General features: G+C 45.1%; 2 long non-coding RNA genes across 5 annotated transcripts in view; one reads left to right on the top strand and one right to left on the bottom strand.

The window, feature by feature from the left end:
• The window catches only part of LOC119878570, a 33299-nt gene extending 21877 nt beyond the window's left edge, over window positions 1–11422 (top strand). Inside the window, exons 3-4 of the long non-coding RNA XR_005387011.1 lie at window positions 8609–8685; window positions 11346–11422. This is a non-coding gene — a long non-coding RNA (uncharacterized LOC119878570). The remainder of the gene's footprint in view (window positions 1–8608; window positions 8686–11345) is intronic.
• Window positions 1–13488, bottom strand: part of LOC119878569 — a 42429-nt gene that overhangs the window by 10461 nt on the left and 18480 nt on the right. The gene's annotated exons all lie outside the window — the stretch shown is intronic.

The following is a 13488-nucleotide window of genomic DNA, read 5'->3' on the forward strand; positions in this document are numbered from 1 at the left end:
TTTTGTTTTGATACAGTCCGAATAGTTTTACTAGTTTCAGAGGCAGAGCTTAGTGATTCATCAGTTGCATATAACATCCAGTGCTCATTACATCATGTGCCTGCCTTAATGTCCATCACCCATTTACCTCATCCCCTCACTCCCCTCCCCTCCAGCAACCCTGTTTGTTTCCTAGTGTTAAGAGTCTCCCATGGTTTGCCTCCCTCTCAATTTTCATCTTATTTTTCCTTCCTTTCCCCTATGTTCATCTGTCTTATTTCTTAAATTTTACGTATGTGTGAAATATTATGGTATCTGTCTTTCTCTGACTGACTTACTTCACTTAGCATCATACCCTCTAGTTCTAGTCACATCACTGCAAATGGCAAGATTTCATTCTTTTTGATGGTTGGGTAATATTCCATATTATATCCATATATATTGCTTCTCCATTCACCTCTCAATGGGCATCTTGGCTCTTTCCATATTTTGGCTGTTGTACGCACTGCTGCTATAAACATTGGACTGCTTGAGCTACTTTGAATAACTATGTTTGTATCCTTTAGATAAATACCTAATAGTACAATTACTGCGTGGTAGGATGGTTTTATTTTTCAGTTTTTGAGGAACTTCCATTCTGTTTTCCACAGAGGCTGCAAAAGTCTGCATTCTCACCAAGAGTGTAAAAGGGTTCCCTTTCTCCACATCCTTGCTAACATCAGTTGTTTCCTGTCTTGTTAATTTTAGCCATTCTGACTGGTGTGAGGTGGCATCTCATTTTGGCTTTGATCTGTATTTCCCTGATGACAAGTCACGTGGAACATTTTCTCATGTGTCTGTTGGCCATGTGTATGTCTTATTTGGACAAACGTCTGTTCATGTCTTCTGTCCATTTCTCAACTGAATTTTTTGCTTGAGTTTGATAAGTTCTTTATCGATTTTGGATACTAGCCCTTGACCTGATAAGATCATTGCAAATATCTTCTCCCATTCCATAGTTGCCTTTTAGTTTTGTTGGTTTTTTCCTTTACTGTGCAAAAATTTTTATCCTGATGAGGTTTCAGTAGTTCACTTTTGCTTTTGTTTCCCTTGTCTCCAGAGACATGTCTAGAAAGAAGTTGCTGCGGCTGAGTTCAACAGATTGCTGCCTGTATGTATTCTCCACTAGGATTTTGATGGATTCCTGTCTCACATTTAGGTGTTTCGCCCATTTTGAGCTTATCTTTGTGTATGGTGTAAGAAAGTGGTCCAGTTTCATTCTTCTGCATGTGGCTGTATAATTTTCCTAACACCATTTGTTGAAAAAATGTCTTTTTCCACTGGATGTTCTTTCCTGCTTTGTCAAAGATTAGTTGACCGTAGAGTTGATGGTCCATTTCTGGGTTCTCTATTCTGTCTCATCGATATATGTGTCTGTTTTGTATCAGAACCATACTGTCTTGATGATCAGAGCTTTGTAATACAGCTTGAAGTCCAGAATTTTGCTGCCTCCAGCTTTGGTTTTCTTTTTCAACATTACTTTGGTGATTTGAGGTCTTTTCTGGTTTCATACAAATTTTAGGGTTGTTTCATAGATCAATGGAACAGAATAGAGAATCCAGAAGTGGAACCTCAACTTTATAGCCAAATAGTATTCGACAAAGGAGGAAAGACTATCTATCCACTGGAAAAAAGACAGTCTCTTCAATAAATGGTGCTGGGAAAATTGGACATCCACGTGCAGAAGAATGAAACTAGACCACTCTCTTGCACCATCCACAAAGATAAACTCAAAATGGATGAAAGATCTTAATGTAAGACAAGATTCCATCAAAATCCTAGAGGAGAACACAGGCAACACCCTTTCTGAACTTGGCCACAGTAACTTCTTGCAAGATTAATCCATGAAGGCAAGAGAAACAAAAGCAAAAATGAATTATTGGGACTTCATCAAGATAAGAAGCTTTTGCACAGCAAAAGATACCATCAACAAAACTCAAAGACAACCTACAGAATGGGAGAGGATATTTGCAAATGACATATCAGATAAAGGGCTAGTTTCCAAGATCTATAAAGAACTTCTTAAACTCAACAGCAAAGAAACAATCCAATCATGAAATGGGCAAAAGACATGAAGAGAAATCTCACAGAGGAAGACATAGACAGTGGCCAACAAGCACATGAGAAAATGCTCCGCTCACTTGCCATCAGGGAACTACAAATCAAAACCACCATGAGATCCCACCTCACACCAGTGAGAATGGGGAAAATTAACAAAGCAGGAAACCACAAATGTTGGAGAGGATGTGGAGAAAGGGGGACCCTCCTGCACTGTTGGTGGGAATGTGAACTGGTGCAGCAACTCTGGAAAACTGTGTGGAGGTTCCTCAAAGAGTTAAAAATAGATCTGCTCTATGGACCCAGCAATTGCACTGTTGGGGATTTTCCCCAAAGATACAGATGCAATGAAATGCCGGGACACCTGCACCCCGATGTTTGTAGCAGCAATGTCCACAATACCCGCACTGTGGAAGGAGCCTCGGTGTCCATAGAAAGATGAATGGATAAAGAAGATGTGGTTTATGTATACAATGGAATATTACTCAGCCATTAGAAATGACAAATACCCACCATTGGCTTCGACGTGGATGGAACTGGAGAGTATTATGGCTGAGTGAAATAAGTCAATTGGAGAAGGACAAACATTATATGATCTCATTCATTTGGGGACGATAAAAAATAGTGAAAGGGAATAAAGGAGAAAGGAGAAAAAATGAGTGGGAAATATCAGAAAGGGAGACAGAACATGAAAGACTCCTAACTCTGGGAAACGAACTAGGGGTGGTAGAAGCAGAGGAGGGTGGGGGGTGGGGGTGATGGGCACTGAGGTGGGCACTTGACGGGATGAGCACCGGGTGTTATTCTATATGTTGGCAAATTGAACACCAATAAAAGATAAATTTATTTTAAAAAATTTTAGAGTTGTTGGTTCCAGCTCTGTAAAAAATGCTAATGCGGGCAGCCCAGGTGGCTCAGCGGTTTAGCGCCACCTTCAGCCCAGGGCCGGATCCTGGAGATTCGGGATCCAGTCCCACGTTGGGCTCTCTGCATGGAGCCTGCTTCTCCCTCAGCCTGTGTCTCTGCCTCTCTCTCTCCCTCTCTGTGTATCTGTCATGAATAAATAAATAAAACCTTTTAAAAATTGGTATTTTGATAGAGATTGCACTGAATGTGTAGGTTGCTCTGGGTAGCAATAGACAACTTTTGGGGTAGCATTAACAATATTTGTTCTTCCAATGCATGAGAATGGAATGTTTTTCCTTTTCTTTATGTCTTCCTCAATTTCTTTCATAAGCATTCCATAGTATCCAGAGTACAGATCCTTTACCTCTTTGGTTTATTCCAAGGTGTCTTATGGTTTGGGGGACAATTGTAAGTGGGATCCATTCCTTCATTTCTTTCATCCGTTCATGTTTAGTGTATAGAAATGCAACTGACTTCTGTGCATTGATTTTATATTCTGCGATTTTGCTGAATTCCTACATCAGTTCAAGCAATTTTGGGATGGAATCTTTTGGGTTTTCTATATAAAGTATCATGTTGTCTACAAATAGTGAAAGTTTGACTTCTTTGCCAATTTGGATGCTTTTTATTTGTCTGATTTCTGAGGCTAGGACTTCTAGCACTATGTTGAACAGCAGTGAGAGTGGACATCCCTGTCTTATTCCTGACCCTGGAAGAAAATCTCTGTTTTTCCCTGTTAAGGATGATATTCACTGTGGATTTTTTGTATGGCTTTTAGGATACTGAGGTAAGTTCCTTCTGTCTTTATACTGCAGTGAGTTTCAATCAAGAAAGAATGCTGTATTTTGTCTTTTATTAATGTTGTGTATCATGTTGATTTGCAACTGTTGAACCACCCTTGCATCTCAGGAATAAATTCCTTTTGGTCATGGTAAATAATCCTTTTAATGAACTTTTGGATCCAATTTGCTACTATCTTGGTGACAATTTTTGCATCCATATTCATCAGGGATCTTTGATCTGTACTTCTTTTGGGTGGGGTCTTTATTTGGTGTTGGGATTGATGCTGGCCTCATAGAATGAGTTTGGAAGTTATTCTTCCATTTCTAGTTTTTGGAACAGTTTCAGAATAGGTACTAATTATTTAAATGTTTGGTGGAATTCCCCTGGGAAGCCGTCTGGCCCTGGACTCTTGTTTGTTAGGAGACCTTTGAGATCTGATTCAATTTCTTTGCTGGTTATGGCTCTGTTCAGATTTTCTATTTCTTCCTGTTTCCGTTTTAGTAGTTTATATATTTCTAGGAATGCATCCAAATTGCCTAATTTGTTGGGATATAATTGCTCACAATATTCTCTTATAATTGTATTTCTTCAGTGTTGCTTGTGATCTCTTTTTCATTCATGATTTTATTTCTTTGAGTCCTTTCTCTTTTCTCTTTTTGATAAGTCTGGCTAGGCATTTATCGATTTTATTAATTCTTTCGAAGAATCAGCTATTAATTTCATTGATCTTTTCTGTTTTTTCCCCCATATCATTGCTTTATGGTCCACTCTATTATTTTTCTTCTCCTGCTAGATTTAGGCTTTATCTGTTGTTCTTTTATCAGCTCCTTTAGATTTCAGGTTATGTTGTGTCTTTGCAACTTGTTTCTTGAGAAAGGCCTGTGTTGCTATATACTTTCCTCTTAGGACCACCTTTGCTGCATCCTCATAGTTTAGGGGACATGTCTAGAAAAATGTCGCTACAGGAATACCAGAGAAATTGCTCTCTTCTAGAATTTTTATACTTTCAGATCTCACAATTAGGTCTTTGATACATTTTGAGTATATTTTGTGTATGGTGTAAGAAAATGGCCTACTTTCATTGTTTTTGCAAGTAGCTATCCAGTTTCCCAACAGCACTTGTTGAAGAGACTTTTTCCCATTATTTTTTCCTGCTTTGTCAGAGAGTAAATGATCATATAATTATAGATTTTTTAGTGTTGTTTTATTAATCTGTGTGTCCATTTTGTACTAACAGTATACTTTCTGAGTTACTACAGCTTTGTAATAGAACTGGAAGTCTGGAATGTGTTACCTCCTGTTTTGTTTTTCCAAGATTGCTTCGGCTGCTTGGGGTATTCTGTGGTTCCATATAAATTTTAGGATTGTTTTAGCTCTGTGAAGAATGCCGGTGATATTTTGATAGGAATTGCATCCAAAGTGTAGATTTCTTTGGTTGGCATAGACCTTTTAACAGTATCTGGCCTTTTTTTTAAATTTTTTTAAAATTTTTATTTATTTGTGATAGTCACAGAGAGAGAGAGAGAATGAGGCAGAGACACAGGCAGAGGGAGAAGCAGGCTCCATGCACCGGGAGCCCAACGTGGGATTCGATCCAGGTCTCCAGGATTGCGCCCTGAGCCAAAGGCAGGCGCCAAACCGCTGCACCACCCAGGGATCCCAGTATTTGGCCTTCTAATCCATAAGCATGGAATGTCTTTCCAATTGTGTCATCTTCAACTCTTTAATCATTGTTTTATAGTTTTCAGAGTATAGGTCTTTTACCTCTTTGGTTAAGCTTATTCCTAGGTATTTTAATATTTCTGGTTCAATTGTAAATGGGATTATTTTATTAATTTGTCCTTCTGCTGTTTCATTATTAGTGTATAGAAATGATACAGATTTCTGTGTGTTGTTTTTGTATCCTGTGACTTTACAAATTTATTTCTCAGCTATAGAATGTTTTTGAAGGAGTGTTTAAGGTTTTCTGTGTGTACTATTATGTCAACTGCAAATAGTGAAAGTTTTACTTCATCCTTGCAATTCCGGATGCACTTTATTTCTCTTTGATGTCTGATTGCTGTGGCTAAGATTGAGAGATAGGGAGGGAGACAGGGCCAGGCCAGGAGGGACAGAGAGTGAGACCGGGAGGGAGAGACAGAGACCCGGACGGAAGGACAGGGAGGGAGACACAGAGCCAGAGAGAGGCTTCGTGCCTCCATGAGCAGGAGTCCCTTGGGACTGAGCGGGGGGCTCAAGGCCTCAAACCCAGCGCCTGACCAGACTACCCGGCAGAGGCATAGGCATTCTCCACTCCGCTCTGAACTCCGCGAAGGGCGGGCCTCTGTGCGGGGGGCGGGCCCAGGGGCGGGAGCGGGGGTGAGGCCACAGGGTTCCAGGAGCTTGCCCCTGCGCCTGACCCCGAGCGTGACCTGAAGGGGGCCGCGGCTGGCCGCAGGAGGAGCTGTGCGCAGATGCGACCCGGCGGTGGCAGGAGGTAGCTCGGCCGCGCCCCCAGTCCAGGCCCGCGGTTCCCCGCGGTTCCCCGCGCTCCGGGCTCGCGGCAGCGGCTCTGCAGGCCTCGGCCCCCTGCGCGCAGGTCAGAGTGGGCCCCGGGAGGTGTGACGGGCCCTGGGGTGGCTGTGCGAGGGGCATCTGACCCTCGCTTGTGGCGCAGCGGGTGCCTGGGAGGGACCGGGAGGGGGACAGCGGGCCTTGGGGCTGCATGGAGGTGGCCCCGTGGCGAGCCGGACCCACACCCTTTGGGCCGCCAGGGTGCCGGGCAGAGGGCTGCGGGGAAGGAGTGGTGGGACCTGTTGGCGGAGGGGGGCGGCGGTGGGGCCTCCTACAGGTCAGGCCAGGTCTCCTTTGGGCGGCTCAGGGAGGGTGCGGGGCCCCTCCCCCGGGCTCAGGGAGGTACCGCGGAACCCATGTGCGTGCGCTCAGAGGGGTTAGGGTGCAGGCACCTTGCAATGTCAGGGCACGGCCTTGGGACGGTGGCTTGAGGGCCTGGGCTGCTGGGCCCCAGGAGCCTCCCCAAGCCCTTGGCTCTTACTCCGCCCCCCTCCCCCTCCCAGCTCTCAGGTCCCTCCCTAAGCACCCCAGCCTGGCCAGGAGCCCGCCCCTCCCGCTTGGTCCCTGTCAGGTGAGTATGGCTACCTCTGAAATTTTTGCATTTTGAAAACGTTCTCCTTTCTCCACAGCCTCCCCAAAATTTGGTGTTTCCTGTCTTTTTAATGTTCTCACCGGTGTGAGGTGGCATCTCATTGTGGTTTTGACCTTTATTACTCTGATGGCCAGTGACCCAGAGCATTGTCTTGCCTGCTTGTTGGCCATGTACATATAGGTCTTCTTCCGTGACTTTTCTGTTCGTGACTTTTCCCGTTTTCTGGATGGGATGGTTGGTCTCTTTGCTGTGGAGTTGCAGAGGTTCTTCAGAGATCTTGGATGCTGGCCCTTTATCTGACAGGGTCATTTGCACATACCTTCTTCTCCCATTCTGTGGGCCACCTTTGAGTTATGTTGAGTGTTTCTTTTGCTGTGCGGAAAGTGCTCATCTTGATGAAGTACCAGCGATCCATTTTCGCTCTTGTTTCTCTGGACTTTGTGGCTGATGTAATTTGCAAGAAGTTGCTGTGGCCCAGTTCAAGAAGGGTGTTGTTTCCCGTGTTCTCCCGGGGGGTTTTGATGGAATCTTGTCTCACATTTAGATGCTTCATCCATTTTGAGTTTATCCTTGTGTTTGGTGTGAGAGGAATGGTCCAGGTTCATTCCTCTGCATGTGGCTGTCCAGTGTTCCCAGCAGCCTTGATCGAAGAGACTGTCTTTTTTTTCCCATCTTTCCTGCCTGGCCAAATATTAGTTGCCCGTAGAGTTGAGGGTCCACATCTGGATGCTCTCCTCTGTTCCATTGATCCATGTGTCCGTTTCTGTGACAGTACCACACTGTCCTGATGCTCACAGCTTTGAGGCGCGCCCTGAAATCTGGCATTGTGCTGCCCCACCCCCACCCCCTGCATTGGATTTCTTGGCTACTATTCCCGTGGCCGTTCGGGGTCTTTTCTGATTCCACACAAGTCTTCAGATGATTTTTTCCAGCTCTCTGAAGATAGTCCATGGTATTTCTGAGAGGGATTACACTATTTGTGTAAATTGCCCTGAGTCACGTTGACATTTTCCCCAATATTAATTCTTCCAAACCAGGAGCATGGAACCTTTTTCCATCGCTTTGTGTCTTCCTCAGTTTCTTTCAGACATGTTCTGCAGTGTTTTGGGTAGCAATCCTTTACCCCTTTGGTTAGGTTTATTCCTAGGTAGCTCATGCTTTTTTTGGGTGCTGCGGTTGTATAAATGGGGTTGACCCCTTCCTCGATGTCCCTTTCCTCGGTCTCATTCTTCGCTTACAGAAAGGCCACTGGTTTCTGGGTCCCGAGTTTGTATCCCGCCACACTGCCGAACTTGCTGTAGGAGTTCCAGCCATCTTGGGTTTTCTAGGTACGGTATCGTGTCATCGGTGAAGAGGGAGAGTTTGACTTCTTCTTTGCCGATTTGAATGCCTTTTATTTCTTTTCATTGCCTGATTGCTGAGGCCATGACGTCTCGTACTATGTTGAGAATAGCAGCAGTGAGAGTGGACATCCCCGTCTCGTGCCTGGTCATCGGGGAAAGGCTCCCAGTGTTTCCCCATTGGGAATGAGAATTTGCCGCGGGCTTTTCGTAGATGGCTTTGAAGATGCTGAGGGACGTTCCCTCTATCCCGGTACTCTGAAGCGTTTGGATCAGGAATGGATGCTGTGTTTTGTCAAATGCTTCTTCCTCTGCGTCTCTTGAGAGGATCATCTGGTTCTTGTTTTCTCTCTTGCAGATCTGATGAAGCACCTTGAGTGCTTTCTGAGTGCTGAAGAAGCCTTGCACCCCGGGGATAAAGCCCACCGGGTCATCGTGAGTAACTTGTTAATAATGTCCTGTTGGATCCCGTTGGCTCATAGCTTGTGGAGGTGTGCATCCGTGTTCATCAGGGACATCGGTCCAGAATTCTCCCTTTGGGTGGGGGGGGTCTTGGGTTTTGGAGTTAAGGTGACGCTGGCCTCCAAGAACGAGTTTGGAAGTATTCCATTTCTTTCTATCTTTCGGAGCAGCTTTGGTAGCACAGGTATGATTTCTTCTTGAAGCGTTTGATAGAATTCCCCTAGGAAGCCATCTGGCCCCGGACGTTTGTGTCTCGGGAGGTTTGTGTGTTTCTTTATAGGTGTGTTTCTTATTTCCTATTGGGGTTCATTTTGCCAACATAGAGCATAACCCCCCAGGGCTCATCCCATCAAGTGCCCCGCTCCGTGCCCGTTGCCCAGTCACCCGCACCCCCCACCCTCCTCCCTTTCTTCCACCCCTTGTTCATTTCCCAGGGTTAGGAGTCTCTCCTGTTCGGTCTACCTTTCTGCTATCTGCCACTCATTTTTTTCTCCTTTCCCCTCTCTCCCCTTTCACTATTGTTTTCATCCTCCCCAGAAGAATGAGACCATATGATGTTTGTCCTTCGCGATTGTCTTCTTTCCCTCAGCCTTAATACCCTCCGGTTCCATCCAGGTCGAAGCAAATGGTAGGTGTTCGTCGTTTCTAACGGCTGAGTAATCTTCCATTGTGTACAGAGACCACTCACCCTCCTTATCCATTCATCTTTCGATGGACACCGAGGCTCCTTCCACAGAGTGACTATCATGGATGTTGCCGCTTGAAACCTCGGGGTGCAGATGTCCCAGCATTTACCTGCATCTGTATCATTGGGGTACATCTCCACCAGTGCACCCCCATGCTGGATCACAGTGTAGATCCGTTGTTACCTCTCTGAGGCACCTGCACACGGCTTTCCAGGCGTGGCTGCACCAGGTCACATTCCCACCAGCAGTGCAAGAGGGTTCCCCTTTCGCCACATCATCACTGACATTCGCTGCTTCCTGTCTTGTTAACGTTCACCGCGGTCACTGGTGCGTCAGGTGGGATCTCGTTGTGCTTTTGACCTGTATTTCCCTGACGGCCAGTGATGCGGTGCATTGTCTCATGTGCTTGTCTGTCACGCCTACGTCTTCCTCTGTGACATTTCCGTTCACGTCTCTTGCCCGTCTACCAGATTGGATCCTTGGTCTCTTTGCTGTGGAGTTACAGAAGTTCTTCAGAGATCTTGGATACTGGCCCTTTACCTGACAGGGTCATTTGCACATAACTTCTCCCATTCTGTGCGTTGGCTTTAAGTTTTTTGAGTGTTTCTTTTGCTGTGCGGAAGCTGCTCATCTTGGTGAAGTCCCAGCGATCAATTTTTGCTCTTGTTTCTCTGGCCTTCATGGCTGATGTAATTTGCACGAAGTTGCTGTGGACCAGATCAAGAATGGTGTTGTTGCCTGTGTTGTCCCCTAGGATTTTGATGGAATCTTGTCTTGCATTTAGATCCTTCATCCATTTTGAGTTTATCCTTGTGTATGGTGTGAGAGGAATGATCCAGTTTCATTCTTCTGCGTGTGGCTGTCCAGTGTTCCCAGCAGCATTTACTGAAGAGATTGTCTTTTTTGTTCCCCCTGCAAGGTCTTTGCTGCCTGGCCGAATATTAGTTACCCATAGAGTTGAGGGTCCACCTCTGGATGCTCTCTTCTGTTCCATTGATCGGTATGCCTGTCTTTGTGCCAGTATCACACTGTCTTGCCGGTAACAGCTTCGTGGCACAACGTGAAATCCAGCATTGTGCTGCCCCCGCAGTGGTTTTCTTGGCTACTCTTCCTGTGGCCGTTCGGGGTCTTTTCGGATTCCACACCAGTCTTCAGATGACTTGCTCCAGCTCTCTGAAGAGAGTCCGTGGTATTTCTGACAGGGATTGCATTAGTTGTGTCGATTGCCCTGGGTCACATTGACATTTTCCCGAATATTAATTCTTCCAATCCAGCATCATGGAACCTTTTCCATCTCTTTGTTTCTTCCTCAGTTTCCTTCAGACTTGTTCTGCAGTGTTTCGGGTAGAGACCCTTTACACCTTTGGTTAGGGTTCTTCCTAGGTAGCTCATGCTTTTTTGGGGGTGCTGCAGTTGTATAATTGGGGTTGACCCTTTCCTCGATGTCCCTTTCCTCGGTCTCCTTGTTCGCATGTAGAAAGGCCACTAGTTTCTGGGCCCCACGTTTGTATCCTGCCGCACTGCCGAACTTGCTGTAGGGAGTTTGAGCAATCATGTGGTGGAGTCTTTTGGGTTTTCTAGGTACAATATAATGTCATTGGCGAAGAGGGAGATGTTGACTTCTTCTTTGCCAGTTTCAATGCCTTTTGTTTCGTTTTGTTGCCTGACTGCTGAGGCCATGACGTCTCGTACTATGCTGAGAATAGCAGTGGTGAGAGTGACATCCCAGTCTCGTGCCTGTTCTTCAGGGCAAGGCTTCCGGTGTTTCCCCATTGCGAATGATAATTTGCCACGGGCTTTTCGGAGATGGCTTGGAAGATGCTGAGAGACGTTTCCTGTATCTCTGTACTCTGATGCGTTTGGATCGGGCATGGATTCCGTATTTTGTCAAATGCTTCCTCTGCGTCACTTGAGAGGATCATCTGGTTCTTGTTTTCTCTCTTGCAGATCTGAAGAAGCACATGGAGTGCTCTCCGAGTGCTGAAGCAGCCTTGCACCCCGGGGATAAACCCCACTGGGTCATGGTGAGTAACTTCTTAATAATGTCCCGTTGCAACCTGTTGGGTCGTATCTTGTGGAGAAGGTGTGCATCCGCGTTCATCAGGGACATCGGTCCAGGATTCTTCTTTTGGTGGGTTCTTGGGTTCTGGAGTTAAGGTGACCCCGGCCTCCAAGAACGGGGTTGGAAGTGTTCCATCTCTTTCTATCTTTCGGAGCAGCTTTAGTAGCATAGGTATGCTTTCATCTTGAAGCATTGGATAGAATTCCCCTGGTAAGCCTACTGGCCCTGGACTTTTGTGTCTCGGGAAGTTTGTGAGTTTATCGGTTTATTTATTATTGGAGTTCGTTTTACCAACATAGAGAGTAACCCCCCAGTGCTAATCCCATCAAGTTCCCCCCTCGGTGCCCGTCGCCCAGTCACCGCCACCCCCCGCCCTCCTCTCTTTCTTCCACCCCTTGTTCGTTTCCCAGGGTTAGGAGTCTCTCCTATTCTGCCCTCTCTGCCATCTCCCACTCATTTTTTTCTCCTTTCACCTCTATTCCCTTTCACTATTTTTGTCATACTCCCCAAAAGAATGAGACCATATAATGTTTGTCCTTCACCTATTGCCTTCTTCCCTCAGCCGTAACACCCTCTGGTTCCATCCATGTCGAAGCAAATGGTGGGTGTTTGTCATTCCTAACGGCTGAGTAATCTTGCATTTTGTACAGAGACCACACACCCTCCATATCCATTCATCTTTGATGGACACCGAGACCCCTTCGCAGTGTGGCTATCGTGGCTCTGAACCTAAGGGTGCGGGTGTCCCAGCGTTTCATTGCATCTGCGTCTTTGAGGTAAATCCCCAGCAGTGCAATTGCTGGGTCGTACGGAGGTCTATTTTTAACTCTGAGGATTCTCCACACAGTTTTCCAGAGTGGCTGCACCAGTTCACAATCCCACCAACAGTGTAAGAGGGTTCCCTTTTCTCTGCATCCTCTCCAACATTTGTAGTTTCCTGCCTTGTTAATTTTGCCCATTCTCACTGGTGTGAGGAGATATCTCATTGTGGTTTTGATTTGTGTTTCCCTGATGGCAAGTGATGTAGAGCATTTTCTCGTGTGGGTGTTGGCCATGTCTATGTCTTCCTCTGTGAGATTTCTGTTCTTTTGCCCATTTCATGATTGGCTTGTTTGTTTCTTTGGTGCTGATATTAATAAGTTCTTTATAGATCTTGGAAACTAGCCCTTTATCTGATATGTCACTTGCAAAATCACATTGATAGTTTATGAGTGTTGAACCAGCCTTGTGTCCTGGGAATAAATCCTACTCAGTCATGGTGAATAATTTTCTTATGTACTGTTGAATCCTATTGGCTAGTATCTTGTTGAGAATTTTTGCATCCATGTTCATCAGGGATATTAGTCTATAATTCTCCTTTTTGGTGGGCTCTTTGTCTGGTTTTGGAATTAAGGTGATGCTGGCCTCAAGAACGAATTTGGAAGTACTCCATCTCTTTCTATCTTTCCAAACAGCTTTAGGAGAATAGGTATGGTTTCTTCTTTAAACGTTTGATAGAATTCCCCTGGGAAGCCATCATGCCCTGGACTTTTGTGTCTTGGGAGGTTTTTGATGACTGCTTCAATTTCCTCCCTGGTTATTGGCCTGTTTAGGTTTTCTATTTCTTCCTGATACAGTTTTGGTAATTTGTGGCTTTCCAGAAATGCGTCCATTTCTTCTAGATTGCCTAATTTATTGGCGTATAGCTGTTGATAATATGTTTTTAAAATCGTTTGTATTTCCTTGGTGTTGGTAGTGATCTCTCCTTTCTCATTCATGATTTTATTAATTTGAGTCTTCTCTCTCTTCTTTTTAATAAGGCTGGCTAATGGTTTATCTATCTTATTAATTCTTTCAAAGAACCAACTCCTGGTTTTGTTGATCTCTTCCACAGTTCTTCTAGTCTCGATTTCATTGAGTTCTGCTCGAATCTTTATTAACTCTCTTCTTCTGCTGGGTGTAGGATCTATTTGCTGTTTTTTCTCTAGCTCCTTTATGTGTAAGGTTAGCGTTTGTATTTGAGATCTTTCTAGTTGTTGAATGGATGCT

Source organism: Canis lupus, unplaced genomic scaffold (assembly GCF_011100685.1).
Source record: "Canis lupus familiaris isolate Mischka breed German Shepherd unplaced genomic scaffold, alternate assembly UU_Cfam_GSD_1.0 chrUn_S1738H1934, whole genome shotgun sequence".
NCBI lineage: Eukaryota > Metazoa > Chordata > Mammalia > Carnivora > Canidae > Canis > Canis lupus.